Source organism: Helianthus annuus, chromosome 10 (genome assembly GCF_002127325.2).
Source record: "Helianthus annuus cultivar XRQ/B chromosome 10, HanXRQr2.0-SUNRISE, whole genome shotgun sequence".
Taxonomy (NCBI): Eukaryota; Viridiplantae; Streptophyta; class Magnoliopsida; order Asterales; family Asteraceae; genus Helianthus; species Helianthus annuus.
In genome coordinates, this window is record NC_035442.2 from 153,771,237 (window position 1) to 153,789,161 (window position 17,925).

Sequence of the window (17,925 nt, forward strand, 5' to 3'; positions counted from 1 at the left end):
ATGATTGGTGATGGTGAATGGATGAGTGAATTGATGGATTAGGGAATTCGTGGAGCTAGGGTTTTGAATCAAGAAGATGATGATGAATTGTTCTTGATTCGGGTTGTAGAGAGGATGGTTGGTGGAATGGTAGGTGAAGATGGTGATTAGGGGCCCCAAGATGATATTCAAACTTCAAAATAATGTGTAACCCCCGTTTCTTGGTCAAAATTGATGTTATAACTCGTCCCCAACTCAAAAATCAAGTATTTTCGCGATATGAGAATGCAGATGGCGTCGCCGACGGCCATTTAGGGCGTCCCCGACGGCCCTTGGAAGTCTCAGTTTCGCCCGACGGCTTAATTAGCTGTTTACGGAGGTTTTTGGCCGACGGAACAATCCAGAGGGCGTCGCCGACGGCCCTTTTGGGCGTCCCCGACGCTGCCTGGTTTTGTCGGTTTCGTCCAAAACTGTTTTCTTCATAACTTTTTCGTTATAGCTCCGTTTTACTCACCGTTTTCGCCCACGTTCTCGTAATTCAGCCCTCTATCATGCCATCTTCCAATATATTCATTTTAAATCCATCAACATTCCCCAAAATACATCCATTCTTAGTGATAACCCGGTTTTCTTCATTTCACATCCCCGGTTGATCCGTTCGCGTCCCGGTGCTCCGTTTAGCTCCCGATTAGCTCCTTAAACTCTTTTAGACCTGTAAAACACAAATCTCATTAAAAGTAAGCTATTCAAGATTAAAAGCTACGTAAAAACATCAACTTAAGCATAAACGATCACCGGTTTTCGACCACGTATCACATCCCCACACTTGTCGTTTGCTTGCCCTCAAGCAAATCTGTTTTTCACTTTCACGTGGGTCGAACAACGAATACACTCCCCATTCCCGAGACGAAGGTTAAGGTCCAATGTCATGCTAAAGTTCAAACTCTTTACAGTATTCAATATATTTAGCGGTAATGTGATTTTATTTGCACAAATGGTTACCCAAGATTAACCCGCCCGTGAAACCAACAGTTCATGCACATCCCTCACAATGTTCTCTCCACTCGGCTTATAAATTGGCTAATATTTATAATGTATTAGCACTTCAAAGAATATGCACTCAAACCGATTAGAACATATACCCGCATAAGCTTGCAACTCAATCATTCTCCACTATTGATCACGAACACTAAGCACAAGTCATAAGGTCTTGTAAGGGTTGTAATGGGGCTAGGCTAAGGGTATGAATTAGGATATTTTTAAAGTGGCTAAGGCGATGAAATTTCGATTTTTATTACAAACCACAAACCTAGACAAAACTAAATACAACTATCAACTATAAGGCAACAACTTTCGCCTTTTATTCAACGACTACTAACACATCTTTTTGTATTTTTCTCAATGCCTTTTCAACTCTTTTTCATAACATTTTCTAATTTTGATTTTTTTTTACAATCAAAACAACTATACAAATGCAATTCCTATAATCGAATTTTCATCACACGGGCTTAAAAGAAAAGGTTTAGCGGCTATGGGCAATAGGTGGTCAAACGAAAGGTTTAGGCTCAAATTGGGCAACTAGGGGATTTATTTGGGTAAGGATAGATAAATGGTTTTAAGAGAAAAGGTTTACCTAATGCCTTAATCATTCTCGTGCTTGTATTCGGTCTATAGTCTCAAACGTATCAAAAGTTGCAAGTTCTACAATATATGACTAATGGTCCACTCAAACAAAGAAACACAAACATGTAATCTATGATATAAAAGTGGCTCAAATTCTCACATATCTAGAAGGGTATGGTATGTGACATGCATAAACTACTAGTTTCTTAGGCGGATTATTCCCAAATAACCACCCACTAAATACCCGTCATGCTATTAACTTGAACTTGACCATGACAAAAGACCAAATGGTTTGTGACATCCCTCGTTGACTTAGTTACTTGTGCTTTTAAGATCGCTTTTTTTAGACAAGATATTTTGAAAAATTTTTGAAATTTTCCCCCAAGCTTGCTATATTGTTTTTGTATATTTTTGCTTGATTGAAAGATGTGAATTGAAATTACTAAAGCAATTAACTAAATTAACTACTAAATGCAAGAAGTGAAAATGATTGTTTAAACAATAATAAGAAAACAAGGCTCACACCCGGTTTCAACAATTGCAAGACTTAGGGTTACTATGTATTTTAATTAGTTTCACTTGAAATAGTTCATTAACGGATCACAATCACAAAGCTTAGGTGTCAATCGCTATCAACGTCGTAAACAACGGACCATGATACACTTCGTTACTTTGGACTAGCAAATCCTACCAAAAGACAAGGCATAAATACGTGTACTCATTTCACAAAGTCAAATTTAATCATTCACTCGACAGTTTGCAAATTCAATACCAACGTAGGACAATTGTCTAAGATTCAAACGCAATTCAAGTTGTCACAAAACAATTAACAAAACATAATAAACCCTAAACCTTACAAAAGTCTACACCGGGGTGAAACCTCCAAGAAATTAGCCAAGCATGATCGAAGAAACTTGATCACCGGATGTTGGAAGCATGAATTGGATCATTGTGAAGCTTGAAGATGGATTGATGGATGAAGGTTAGGGATTTGGATGATTGGTGATGGTGAATGGATGAGTGAATTGATGGATTAGGGAATTCGTGGAGCTAGGGTTTTGAATCAAGAAGATGATGATGAATTGTTCTTGATTCGGGTTGTAGAGAGGATGGTTGGTGGAATGGTAGGTGAAGATGGTGATTAGGGGCCCCAAGATGATATTCAAACTTCAAAATAATGTGTAACCCCCGTTTCTTGGTCAAAATTGATGTTATAACTCGTCCCCAACTCAAAAATCAAGTATTTTCGCGATATGAGAATGCAGATGGCGTCGCCGACGGCCATTTAGGGCGTCCCCGACGGCCCTTGGAAGTCTCAGTTTCGCCCGACGGCTTAATTAGCTGTTTACGGAGGTTTTTGGCCGACGGAACAATCCAGAGGGCGTCGCCGACGGCCCTTTTGGGCGTCCCCGACGCTGCCTGGTTTTGTCGGTTTCGTCCAAAACTGTTTTCTTCATAACTTTTTCGTTATAGCTCCGTTTTACTCACCGTTTTCGCCCACGTTCTCGTAATTCAGCCCTCTATCATGCCATCTTCCAATATATTCATTTTAAATCCATCAACATTCCCCAAAATACATCCATTCTTAGTGATAACCCGGTTTTCTTCATTTCACATCCCCGGTTGATCCGTTCGCGTCCCGGTGCTCCGTTTAGCTCCCGATTAGCTCCTTAAACTCTTTTAGACCTGTAAAACACAAATCTCATTAAAAGTAAGCTATTCAAGATTAAAAGCTACGTAAAAACATCAACTTAAGCATAAACGATCACCGGTTTTCGACCACGTATCAACAGGAGTATAAGGAACAAGTGTCCAATGCAAAAAGATTTTAATAAAATTAATAAAAATAAATTATATATATATATATATATATTATACACACTTCACACTTCATTCCAAATTTATGTATCTCTTCTTTCTCTCTCTCATCTAGACCCCTACCACAACCATTAACACCACCGCACCACCACCATTAACACCATCGCAGCACCACTATCCCCACCGCACCTCCACCACTATCACCACCTTCCCCACCGTCAAACACCATTGTCACCGCCTGTAAACCGCACCTCCACCACTATCACCACCTTCTCCACCGTCAACCACCACTGCACCACCTGCAAACGCAGCTTCTTCGGCCCCCACTTCCGATCTACATTCATCTCCTAGGGTTTATAGTTTCCATTCAATTTCATCTTCTTCAAACGTATGCAACTGAATAAACATCAACATCTATCTGATCAATCAAGACCCTAGGGTTTGAAATCACCAGATCTGATTTCACACGGTATGTATCTTCAATTTTCGATCATTATAACAGTTTCGAATATATTATGAACCATTCGAACAAGGAGAACAGGGAGGATAGGGATGAGGATACGATTAATAGTCATAAGAGGGCAGGGGAAGCTCTGGTGGCGTGTTTGCGAGAAGTTCCGGTGTTGTATTTTAAAGAGGATTTTGCGCTTGAAGATGGAGCGACTTTTAGGGCTGCATCGCCGTTTTCTACGGTTGCAGAGAATGTAGTGTTGCAGGAGAAGTTGTCGCAGTATTTGGATGTTACACCTCAACCGATGGCGGAATCATCGGGGCGCGTCACTGAGCGAAACAGATTGTCCAAAAGTTTCCATAACAACTATATTACCAAATATTTAAAGCAACACGTCCCATACCATGTCATAAATGATAATACAATTATTACAGAAAAGATCTAGTCAAATTGTTCTGTTCCGACAACTCAGATTTTTATTACAAACAATTGTTTATTGTTGACCTAGGTCTTTCCTAGCCTCGATTTCACAGCAAAGTAAGCAAATAAGCATCCTAAGCACCTGTCTGTAACACCTCGAAAATTCCTGTCCATTAAAATAAAGACACGTGTCACGTTAGACAGAGGTGTCAGAAAAACCGGATTAAATAAAAAGATGTTTGGTAGGATTTTATAGGGCGTCATGTTATTTAAAATACCTCTGAACGACCCAAGGGCGACATGTTATTAAATCACCTCTGAGCGACCCGAAATTTTTATAAATCCCAAGATCCTTAAAATCATCTGATAACCATCTTATATGATAACCGGTTGCTCTCAAATAAATAAAGTTGCATCTTTATTATGGACTTTGGAATTATAGGTTGTTACTACTGAAAATGTTAAAATAAAATCCTGTTAAATAGAAATCAATATAGTTTATTTTCCTTGGCCAACTATTATGAGAATCCAAGACTCATTCTTGGAAATCTCCGTCACTTTGCAAGACCCTCGTGAGTTGAATTGAATGGGAAACATGTAAGAGCATGCTAGGCATGCAATGGCTGATCAAGATTGTAACAACTGTCAATAAAAACCATAATTAGGATGGTAATTAGCTATTAAGGAAACCCTAATTGAGAAACCCAAGTAATTCTGCACTAACCCTAAAATTTCCAGAACAATCAGAATCAGGATCAGGGCCCCTAAAACTCAGGGGGGGGCAAAACCCTAGCCAACGATTATCTTCATAACTTTCAATCAAAATCGAATTTGATAAAACTGTCAACACAGCTAAGTTACTTAGACACGAAGCTACCCTATGAAAATAGGTGACCACTCGCGTAGCGCGACACCTATAGGGGGTACCCCTCGCGCTACGCGACGGTGTCAAATTTTCAGTATAAATAGAGGGGGTTGGGACTTGAATTTTGGCACTTGAATGACGAAGAAACTCGCTGTATACGCTGAGTTATAGCAGAATTCGTTCATAACACACACAATTATCGAAACGCTGCCACAATCAGGGTAATAACTCGATCGTTATTACGATTCAACGTCCGATCGATTGTAACTATCCAACGATAGTCCAGGTGCTGCTCAATTGAGCTCGTACTTTGATTATTCGTCGTGATTTCGACTTGAATATTAGAGTGCTGTTCGAATTCGGACTATGCTCTGTTATTCGTTGTGAATCCGATTGAATTATTAAAGTATTATACTTTGTCGTTTGTCGATAATTCGATAAATGAGTTGAAGTATTGCACTTGTTAATCGTTGTGAGGGTTTAATCTCGTGAATTGTCGTAATTACTGTATTAGTTAAAACCCCGTTTGTGTGAATTAGGCTAATCAGTAGACTAGACTCTGCCCAAATTGAATCAGCAATATATCAAGGCTTATCCGTAGACTAAACCTTGCCCGTAGAAATCTGCACTGTGAGTTCATTTCTCTTTTCTCACCGTTTGTGAGTCTATACTCTTTTATCACAGTTTTATCACCTTTTTGTGAAACAATTATATTGCAAATTGCTTTCTAAAAATCCTAAATGGTTACCAGTTATACTTACAGTGATTAAGTTATTATATTTTATAAATAACTACTGGTATGGGAGGTATTATACATTATTTGATTCTCGTTACTATGACTCAGGAAGTTAGCATGACCACGATTATAACTAATATTATTCTTAAATTATTAGGTATAAATTTAAATGGTGCACACCATAATAAAATAATCAAGTATAATACTTTTAGTCAGGTTACTATACCCTGATATTACAATTAGTGAATTAATATATTTTGGTAAGTTATAATAATTGACATAAAATGTCATTATTCTAGATTGCATGATTTTATGCTATAGATAATATGTTTGACAAAGTAATAAGACATCATTATGTCCAAAGTCACTAGCTGAAAGAATGATCAGCAGTGATATGTCCAGAGACACTAGTTGAAAGAATGATCAACAGTGTTATAATTAGAATCACTAGTTGAAAGAATGATCAACAGTGATAATGACCAGAAGCACTAGTTGAAAGAATGATCAACAGTGCCATGAATAGAATCGCTAGTTGAAAGAATGATCAACAGCGATATGACCAAAGACCTTAGTTGAAAGAATGATCAACAGTGTTATAATTAGAATCACTAGTTGAAAGAATGATCAACAGTGATAATGACCAGAAGCACTAGTTGAAAGAATGATCAACAGTGCCATGAATAGAATCGCTAGTTGAAAGAATGATCAACAGCGATATGACCAAAGACCTTAGTTGAAAGAATGATCAACAGTGTTATGAACAAGTGATATGGTCAAAGTCACTAGTTGAAAGAATGATCAACAGTGATATGACCCAGTCATAGGAATTGCCTAATGATAGATAAATTGAATAACAGTAAAGTATAGTTATTTGATTAAATCACTATTGGATGAAAGTAAACCAATGAGTGATATTATTGCTGTTATATTGGAATTGCCATTATGTGACAAAATACTGATTGAGTGGGGTAAATGCAAATAAATATAAAACCTTAATACTGTAAGGTATAACAATAGATTTGTATAAAAATGGAATGAATTCACTCAGCATTCCCGCTGACAAAACCTTTTTCAAACATGTTTCAGGTAATTATCATAAGGCTGGATACGGCACTGAAAGGCATCAAGAAATGGCTTATTAAAGAAATATTGTTTTATAAAATAAAATTTATCTTTATTAAAGCTACCATTTTAAAATAGGGAGTTATCCCATTTATTTAAATCAAATCCGGTGTTTTCTAAACTCTGATATTATTCCTAACTCACGGTCCTGATGAAAATTCCGCTGCAATGTTTTTCAGAAATAATCACCGGTACCACGGGACTGCTCACGGCACCCGATTCCGTCCAGGGTGGGTCAGGGGTCGTGACAGAAGGTGGTATCAGAGCTAAGCCATTACTTTGATCCTATAAGTGTTGTGATAATATTATTTAAACTTCAATAAAAGAGTTAGGAGATTGCTATTAACTGGTAGCACATCTGATAATATTCAAAGGTTGAATAAGAAAAGATGCCTTAGTATAAGTTAAGCCACTTGTTTAAGCTAATTAGGTGTTCCTTAATACCTAAAACAATAAAGTTAGAAAATTTATACAAATTAACTTATGTGTTATACATGAATACGTATATGTCAATATGCACATATAATATCCTGGAGGTATTATTTTATTTTAATTATTCTGTGATATTAATAAGTGAAAATATTTGCAATCCAGATGTTGAATGAAGTATCACATAATCCAGAAGTTCATGCTAATAATGAAAATCCTTTGGATAAAAATTCTATAGAAAATCTAATAGCTCAAGGAATAGCTAATGCTTTACCTTTAATAATTAAAGCTGTTAAAAATCCCGTAGAACCTACCAAAGCTGTGAGCAGTAAGCATACCCGTGACGATAGTTTTAACCATAGTGTCAATAGTGATAATAATGATATTATCAAAACCCCATTTCCTAAGAAGAAGAAGGCGATGACTCTCGGGTGTACCTACAAAGAATTTCTAGCCTGTAAACCAACCGAGTTCGCGGGCAGTGAAGGTGCCACGGCTGCTCTGCGATGGTTGGAAAAGACAGAGGCTGTTCTTACGATCAGCAAATGTGCTAAAGAAGATAAGGTGATGTATGCATCTAATCTCTTTAAGGAAGAAGCCTTAGAATGGTGGAATACTATTCTTCAGGCAAAAGGAAGGACCATGGCTTATGCCATAGACTGGGAAGAATTCAAGGAAGTAGTAGAAAGAAAATTTTGTCCTCCTTATGAAAAGGAAAGAATAACTAACAAGTTCCTAAATCATAAAATGATAGATGTGAATTGTCGTGAATATACGACAACATTCCTCGAATATGCAAGAATGGTACCAACTCTGGCTTCGCCAGAATCTGTACTAATTTCTCGTTATATTTGGGGATTAGTTAGCGAAATTCGAGACATAGTCAAGGCCGTTAGACCCCAGACTATTGAGGAAGCAGTTGAACTAGCTAACATGCTGACAGATGGACTAATCCGCACAAGAGAAGAAAACAAGAAGAAAGAATTAGCCCAGAAAATTTCCCAAGAACTCAAGAAGAAAGAAACTGAACCGTCATTAGAGCAACCTATCTGCAGAAATAGTAACAAAACGCATTCAGGACGAAGTCGTTTTAGGAACACACCCTACTGTGACTTCTGCAAGATGACCGGGCACACAGAGGAAGAGTGCAGAAGGAAAACTAACATCTGTTATAATTGCGTGGAAACCGGACACATCAAACCATATTGCCCAAAACTAACCAAAACATCTAACACCAAGGCTAGAACAACAGACGGAGCTAAGACGAACGCGCGAGCATACGCACTTACTACACAAGAAGTAGAGATGATTCCAGACGTAGTCACTGATATATATCTAAGTTAAGTTATTATTTGACCCTAGTACAAATAAAAGTTCATAAATAAATACACTCCGTCATATATTTCATCCCTTTCCGAACCATAACAGACTTGTTTGGTTTCACTTTCGTTGAATCATTTGTGGTGACGTTCTCACAAATTTGAAGCTTGTGCTAATCTCGTTACACCTCTTACATACAGGTTTAATTACTCATTCATGTTGAATCTTCTTTGATTTATCCTATCAAAACAATCTTAACACAATCATGTGCTAAGATAATGATACACAAATTCATTTCATATTTCCGTGTATCTATCGAACGCTTCGCAATCTTTATTGCTTTATCATCTTTGATCATTTCAATTTCAATCCAAAATCCTAATGTATTTATTTGAAACATTCGGATTTACTTCATTTGATTTACATCATGGTGAAACTCGTTTCATTCACCGCTACTATTTCAATCACTATGACACCTTGTGGCGTCATAATAAATTTGTAGCTTGAGCTATTTTCACTCCTAATATACGAAATTTAATTTTTGGTTCATATTCTTAACCAATCTTAATACAACTATGTGTTAAGATAAAAGTACACAAATTCGTATCATATTCCGGTGTACTTCTTAAACGTTTCTTCTATCATCGAAAATTTTATAATATTTCATTTTGTCTTTTCATCATCAATTGAAACTCCTATTTGAAATAAATATCCAAGTTTTCTTTATTTAAACTTTCAGTTAATTATACGGTGAAATTGTTCGAGCACCGTAACTATTGAAATTATTCCAATCATTACGACACCTTGCGGAGTCGTTACAAACTTGTAGCTTGGGCTAATCCTAATCATACGAACCATTCAAAACCACGTATGCCTTCCGTTTGACTCATCATTTGAAAATAGTCTTGATACAATTGTGTATTAAGACAATGATACACTAAACTTTATTGCATTCTAGTGTATCCTTGCAATATCAACACACTGATTTTTCTCTTGATATGATTCGAATGATCTTCGTGCCATTATTTCTGACCTTATTGATTCTGAGTTTTCCTCAGTTGCCAATCAAAGTAAGTTTTCTTTTGATCATGAATTTTATTCTAAAAAGTCATTTCACTAACTGTAAACAGATATCTATTTGATCATATATCTGTTAACTTGAACCTAGTCCTATTCGAAACTATATCATTTCATCTCATTCAGTAGTCATCGATTTCTTGAACTATTTCAGTTGATTTTTTTTTTAAAACTCTACTGATACAACTAGTATTCACAAAATTTGACTCTGTGTCATTTACCTTAAAAGAATCCAGTTTCATTGACTAAATTATGACATAAATCTAACAGAAATATCGTAACCCAAATCTCGAGGACGAGATTTTTATTAAGGTGGGGAGGATGTAACAACTGTCAATAAAAACCATAATTAGGATGGTAATTAGCTATTAAGGAAACCCTAATTGAGAAACCCAAGTAATTCTGCACTAACCCTAAAATTTCCAGAACAATCAGAATCAGGATCAGGGCCCCTAAAACTCAGGGGGGGCAAAACCCTAGCCAACGATTATCTTAATAACTTTCAATCAAAATCGAATTTGATAAAACTGTCAACACAGCTAAGTTACTTAGACACGAAGCTACCCTATGAAAATAGGTGACCACTCGCGTAGCGCGACACCTATAGGGGGTACCCCTCGCGCTACGCGACGGTGTCAAATTTTCAGTATAAATAGAGGGGGTTGGGACTTGAATTTTGGCACTTGAACGACGAAGAAACTCGCTGTATACGCTGAGTTATAGCAGAATTCGTTCATAACACACACAATTATCGAAACGCTGCCACAATCAGGGTAATAACTCGATCGTTATTACGATTCAACATCCGATCGATTGTAACTATCCAACAATAGTCCAGGTGCTGCTCAATTGAGCTCGTACTTTGATTATTCGTCGTGATTTCGACTTGAATATTAGAGTGCTGTTCGAATTCGGACTATGCTCTGTTATTCGTTGTGAATCCGATTGAATTATTAAAGTATTATACTTTGTCGTTTGTCGATAATTCGATAAATGAGTTGAAGTATTGCACTTGTTAATCGTTGTGAGGGTTTAATCTCGTGAATTGTCATAATTACTGTATTAGTTAAAACCCCGTTTGTGTGAATTAGGCTAATCAGTAGACTAGACTCTGCCCAAATTGAATCAGCAATATATCAAGGCTTATCCGTAGACTAAACCTTGCCCGTAGAAATCTGCACTGTGAGTTCATTTCTCTTTTCTCACCGTTTGTGAGTCTATACTCTTTTATCACAGTTTTATCACCTTTTTGTGAAACAATTATATTGCAAATTGCTTTCTAAAAATCCTAAATGGTTACCAGTTATACTTACAGTGATTAAGTTATTATATTTTATAAATAACTACTGGTATGGGAGGTATTATACATTATTTGATTCTCGTTACTATGACTCAGGAAGTTAGCATGACCACGATTATAACTAATATTATTCTTAAATTATTAGGTATAAATTTAAATGGTGCACACCATAATAAAATAATCAAGTATAATACTTTTAGTCAGGTTACTATACCCTGATATTACAATTAGTGAATTAATATATTTTGGTAAGTTATAATAATTGACATAAAATGTCATTATTCTAGATTGCATGATTTTATGCTATAGATAATATGTTTGACAAAGTAATAAGACATCATTATGTCCAAAGTCACTAGCTGAAAGAATGATCAGCAGTGATATGTCCAGAGACACTAGTTGAAAGAATGATCAACAGTGTTATAATTAGAATCACTAGTTGAAAGAATGATCAACAGTGATAATGACCAGAAGCACTAGTTGAAAGAATGATCAACAGTGCCATGAATAGAATCGCTAGTTGAAAGAATGATCAACAGCGATATGACCAAAGACCTTAGTTGAAAGAATGATCAACAGTGTTATAATTAGAATCACTAGTTGAAAGAATGATCAACAGTGATAATGACCAGAAGCACTAGTTGAAAGAATGATCAACAGTGCCATGAATAGAATCGCTAGTTGAAAGAATGATCAACAGCGATATGACCAAAGACCTTAGTTGAAAGAATGATCAACAGTGTTATGAACAAGTGATATGGTCAAAGTCACTAGTTGAAAGAATGATCAACAGTGATATGACCCAGTCATAGGAATTGCCTAATGATAGATAAATTGAATAACAGTAAAGTATAGTTATTTGATTAAATCACTATTGGATGAAAGTAAACCAATGAGTGATATTATTGCTGTTATATTGGAATTGCCATTATGTGACAAAATACTGATTGAGTGGGGTAAATGCAAATAAATATAAAACCTTAATACTGTAAGGTATAACAATAGATTTGTATAAAAATGGAATGAATTCACTCAGCATTCCCGCTGACAAAACCTTTTTCAAACATGTTTCAGGTAATTATCATAAGGCTGGATACGGCACTGAAAGGCATCAAGAAATGTCTTATTAAAGAAATATTGTTTTATAAAATAAAATTTATCTTTATTAAAGCTACCATTTTAAAATAGGGAGTTATCCCATTTATTTAAATCAAATCCGGTGTTTTCTAAACTCTGATATTATTCCTAACTCACGGTCCTGATGAAAATTCCGCTGCAATGTTTTTCAGAAATAATCACCGGTACCACGGGACTGCTCACGGCACCCGATTCCGTCCAGGGTGGGTCGGGGGTCGTGACAAAGATGGTCCCACATCTGAAAAAGATGGACTGATTTCGGAGTTGGTTTGAGTGCATGGTCAAGACTTAAAAGTTCACAAGTTTTTGTCCTCTGGCCATCGGTTACGGACCGCAAAGCCTTAGGCTTACGGTTCGTAAGGAGAGTATCTGGGCATGTTTCAGCAAGGTCGGTTATGGACCGTAACCATTTCAACTTACGGTCCGCAAGAGGTCCTTACGGATCGTAAGGCCTCAAGCTTACGGTCCGTAAGACCGTCGCTGGCAGCAGATTTTGGACAGCTGCCTGTCCAGCCCGTTGCACCGACTTAGAATGATGGTTTTTGAAATCAGGGGCTTGCTAGGCAGTATTTAGGCTCATAGGGACACCTGGGGTGATCTTGTAACTATCCTAGACTTCCATGTCTTGATCCTAGAGCATCTTGGTCCCTATATAAGGAAGTAAAGTGGTGAACTTTGATCATTCATTGTGTCACTCACTTGGAGCTTATTTTCTGGAACTTCCTTGGACAGCAACAAGTGCTCATTAAGTCCCTAATCCTATTTAGGATCCTTGTAAGTAACCTTAACCTCCCCTAATCCATTCTAACTTAGTTAATTAAGTAAAAGTCAAACCATCGTAATTAAGGTTTGACTTCGTGATTAATCATAATGTGCTCTGTCAAATCACGAATTAAAGATACCTTTAAGTAGGTAATTAAGTGGGTAACAACCCCTTAAAAAGGGTATTTCCAGATTCCCACTCTAAGCATGTCAATTGTCGAGTCAAAGTTAACTATAAAAAGTCAACAGAACGCTTAAATTCAAATTAACTTATAATTAGCAATGTAGGATGCATGCAACCTGTTTTATCACTAATATAATTTGGTAAATGATGTAAGAACATGTTCCAACATGTTCAACTCGACAATTTTCTGTTTAGACCCGGTTCGGAACCGAAAGTCGCATAGTTTGACTTTCGCTTTGACTTTCAGTTCTGACCCGTTTTAGTCAAGATTAAGATTGCCTTAGAGCTTCTTTTGGACCTAATAACATGTTAGTATATCCTCCTGTGATTATACAACTTGGTTCATTAGATATCTTGTTCACATGCATGTTTCCGTTAAATGCCCATATGTTGACCCTTCCCGAATGTCTAAAAATCATGATTTTTGAAAATGTAAAAGGGTAGACATCTTAGTTACTGAATTATAAACTTATCCCCAAAATTTGACATCAGTTTAAGGTCTAGATTGAGAGTTATGTTCATTAGCGTAATTAGAAGCTTTCTTAGTGAATAATTAGCGTAATTAACGCATAGCCTAATTAAACTTAGATTTTATATCAAAACCTTATACCCACTGTTATATAATAATATTTTGGGAATTTTAAAGATTTTTATTTATTTTTAGGCTAAGCATAACTTAAGGTTTTAAGCTTAATTCGGCTTATGCCGGTTTTGCCCTTTTCGGCCATAAAATGAGTTTTACAAAACCTTTTGACCCCAAACCTTTTCCTACTGATTTATTATGTTAAATATATTATTTTGAGCCTTCTGGAGTTATAAAAATATCAGCTTTTCTTTTAAAACCCGGAAAAGGCTCCAAATCGCCTTTTTAGGCATTTTTACAATATAGTATATGTCAAAACTAGTTTTTATACTAAAGGTCTAATACCTACTGATATATTTAGTAAAATTTCATGTTATAACAGTAAACTAAGGTTGAGGACTCAGGTTTCCCGTTTTGACCTTTTAAGCCTATGTAAAATTACCAAAATACCCTTATGAGGCGTAATTGGAGTTTAAAATCATTCGGGGCATAATGGGACATACCATACTGATATTACAACATACTTGGTGCATATAATCTCAGGAAACATATATATGATTTATATGGTTACCCGTTACGCACTTTCGCATTCAGATCGGCTTATGTGACTAGTTTACGCGCATTAGCTGAAACGGGTCAAACCGTAACATCTTAGTCTCTAAATCCAGAATGTGTTTAGTTTACCCAGGTTATACAAGTATCCAAGCTTGTAGGGTCTAAGTCACATTCCTTTTCGGTTTTCGCCTTCCTCGCGATTAAACCATATTTATTCTTCGAAACTAACCGGTCTAAGCTTAGGCTATGTTAAAAGACCCGTTAGGATTCTAATAGGTTATTATAAACCTTCGTTCCAGAATAGGAGCCCAGTAAAAGACACTTGCATTTTGCTTTTGTGGTTTATACATTGCTCAGGTAAATACTTTTAACTTATTTTCCGTTATACGGGCTTGGGGGTACGGTATATAAAATACCGCTTGGTCGGGCAATTGACCCCAACTCATTAGTAGTTGGGTACTATCAATGTGACTCGTTTGAAAAATTGGTTTTGTTTGTTTTTACGCCTTTGGGAGTTTAATGACCATGTCCTGGATATCCTTGGCATCATTTTTGGCCACGACCTTGACACCCGGGTGTAGGCGTACACCCGGTATTATGTCCATATTATTAAGGTATAAACGTTGGCTTCCCGCCGCGGACTTATACTGAGTGGTGTGTCAATTAACCTTAAACCCGACACGACTCGGGCGACTGAACGCATAACGAACATGTAATTCTTTTACAAGTTTAACTTTGATTAATTATTCCCAAGTTATAAAATGTTTTGTGCCTCGTGCATTTAAATCAATTTTTAAAACCTTTTCAAAATGAGTCAGTTAAATTGTATTTACCAGAGTAAACTGACGTATTTTCCCCAAAAAGATTAAGTGCAAGTGCTACACGCAATAGGCTGGCTTCTCCTTAGCATCATTGAGTCTCGCAAGCTTTGGGATACATATATCTGTTGAACAATTTTCTTCTTTTTATTCCGATCCGCCTGTGGATCTATTTCGACTACTTGTGATACTTAATATTACATTTGATGGTTGAAATAAATCTATTTCTATTGCTTCCGCTGTGCATTATAATTTGTGTTGTTTGAAAATGATGATATCAACTACGTCACGATACTCCCCCACCGGGCCCACCGGTGACACGTGGAAATTCGGGGTGTGACAGGTTGGTATCAGAGCCAACACTGAGTGAATTAAACACTAGCCTTTTGTGTTTAATCTCAGTGCACAAATTGCACATTCTTCGAGTTCCAAGTGTAGACATTGAACATAGGACCAACTCTGTTTTGTTTTATTTTGAGTCTTTTATAATTATATTGTGGTTGTTATCTAAATCGTATATGCAGGTCATCATGCCACCAAGATTTCTTCGCGGTCGAGGCAAGGGACCCGTCACGGGTCATGATCACGAAGCCGGACCTTCGCACCGGAGTACCCCATCCATTACTATGAGCACAAGCCCGCAAGAGCCATGGAGGCTCTATGTTGAACCTGGAAGACGGTCTGTCTCCCTTAGCTCATCACCTTCTTACCAGCATTCCTTTGGGCCCCAATCAGAAAACGAGCCCAACAACCAACCACCAGCCTTCATACCGCTACAGAGATCAAACTCGCACCATGCGTATGGCGACCCCACTCCGATCTTTCAGAGCCGATTCAACCCGGCTAATATCTTCCCTGAACTTTTGGGTCATAACCCACTTGGCCCTGAGGATCATTTCCCAGGCGAACACGCTGATGATATGGATGAAGACACGGATCCCGTGGAACCCGCGTCCGGAACACCCAACCACCCGATAGAGATCTCTGACGGGTCATCATTTCACGGATCACCTTACCGTGGTCCAGATAGCTTCCAGGAGAGGTTTAACCAGTATGACTGGTATTTCACCCCGTCCGAGCACTCGTCGTCCCACCGGCAACATCAGCAGCAGCAACCACAACAGGATCCGTCCGAGGGTTCACGATTCAGGGCAGTCACGCCACCGCCGCCACCGCCAGTAGAGCAGCAACCGCCTCCGGAGCCACCGAGGCGGAGAAGGTCGAACGCACGGATGTCCATGCGAGGAGGAGTTCGAATCAGTACTCCCCAGCCTTCAAGTGGCAGCCATTACCCGCCACTTCAGGAAGAAGAGGACCCACAGATGGGAGGTCCATCAAGCCCTATTCCAGACATCAACTCAGTACCTGTGGCACCACCATTGGGTTTCGATAACCTAATTCCTGCGTACGCCGGGTCAGCGGCGTACAATCCCTTCGAGCAGCCGGCGCATACCCACTACAACTACAATTATGCTAGTGTGGACCCGTACCAAGAGGCATGGGACTACAATGCCAGTCACCCTGAGGGGCCTTATGGAGGACTTTGGACTACTGGTTACCCGACTTTTGGGTACCAGCATCCGCCACCTCCTCCACCTGTGTATCGGCCGCCGCAGCCACAGATTATTCCACCTGAGCGCCAGCAGGAAGTCCTTGAGAGACTAGACCGTTGTGAACGGGAAATTCAGACTGAGCGCAGACACAACAGAGGATTCTTCAAAGGACTATCAGATCTGATCAAAGGAAAGTCCAAAAGGAGGGACTATTGAAGATCCTTGTTATTTTTATTTAGTTGTAATTCAGTCCCTGCGTGGACTTTTTGCTTCAGTATTCAGCTCCTGCGTGAGCTTGTCATTTTGTACTCTGCTCCTGCGTGAGCAAGTTTGGTTAGTTAACCCCTGCGTGGGTTTGTTCTTGATTTCCGCCCCTGCGTGGGCATTTATTTTCATAGAAGTCCCGTTTTGGGCAAATGTTGTACTTGTTTAAGACAATTTATGGGATGTTTTAGTTAAGTTTTCATATTTATTTATTTCTGTTAATTATATGCATAAAACATGAAAATAAATGAAAATTTAAAAAGATCTGCCATTATATTAAACTGGTAAAATCTAAAGAGAACAAAGACCTAGCCTTATAAATTATAAAACAAGGCCAAGATGGTAGTTCCGTAATTAGGTTAAGATCCACAATTAACATCTCAATTTAGGACTATTCTGCGTTAATTATTAAAGAATCTTGGAGGTAAAACCTAGCCTTTGTGTTGTTGCAAACATGGCCAAGATGGTATAACCCACATAATAGATTCCAATTATTAACATCTGTTAGTATGTTAATGATCTTGGCAAACTGTGAATCAGTAAAGTCACACAGGCCATCCATCATAAAAGGGTTAATTTTAAATTCCCTTAATCATTTAACCACTTCTTTGAAGTGAAGTGCCTGTGGGCAATAATTATATGTCTCCGTGGCTAAGGACAGTGGTAGCTTATGACTCCCTGTTAATAAATGATTTAACCTAAAACACCTAGATACTATAAAATCTTGGTTTATTAAATATCTTAACTGTCCTTGTGACTAGGCCTTATGTGCTAGTAATAAAGTATCATAGGAAAATAATAAAATCCTAATGTTCTAACGAATTAACCTAAAATGGCAATTTAAAACCTTGGTTAATAAAACATAAAATACCATAAGAGCCTTTAAGTAAAAACCTTGTCCATCATTTATATGTAGCAATTGAAGCTAC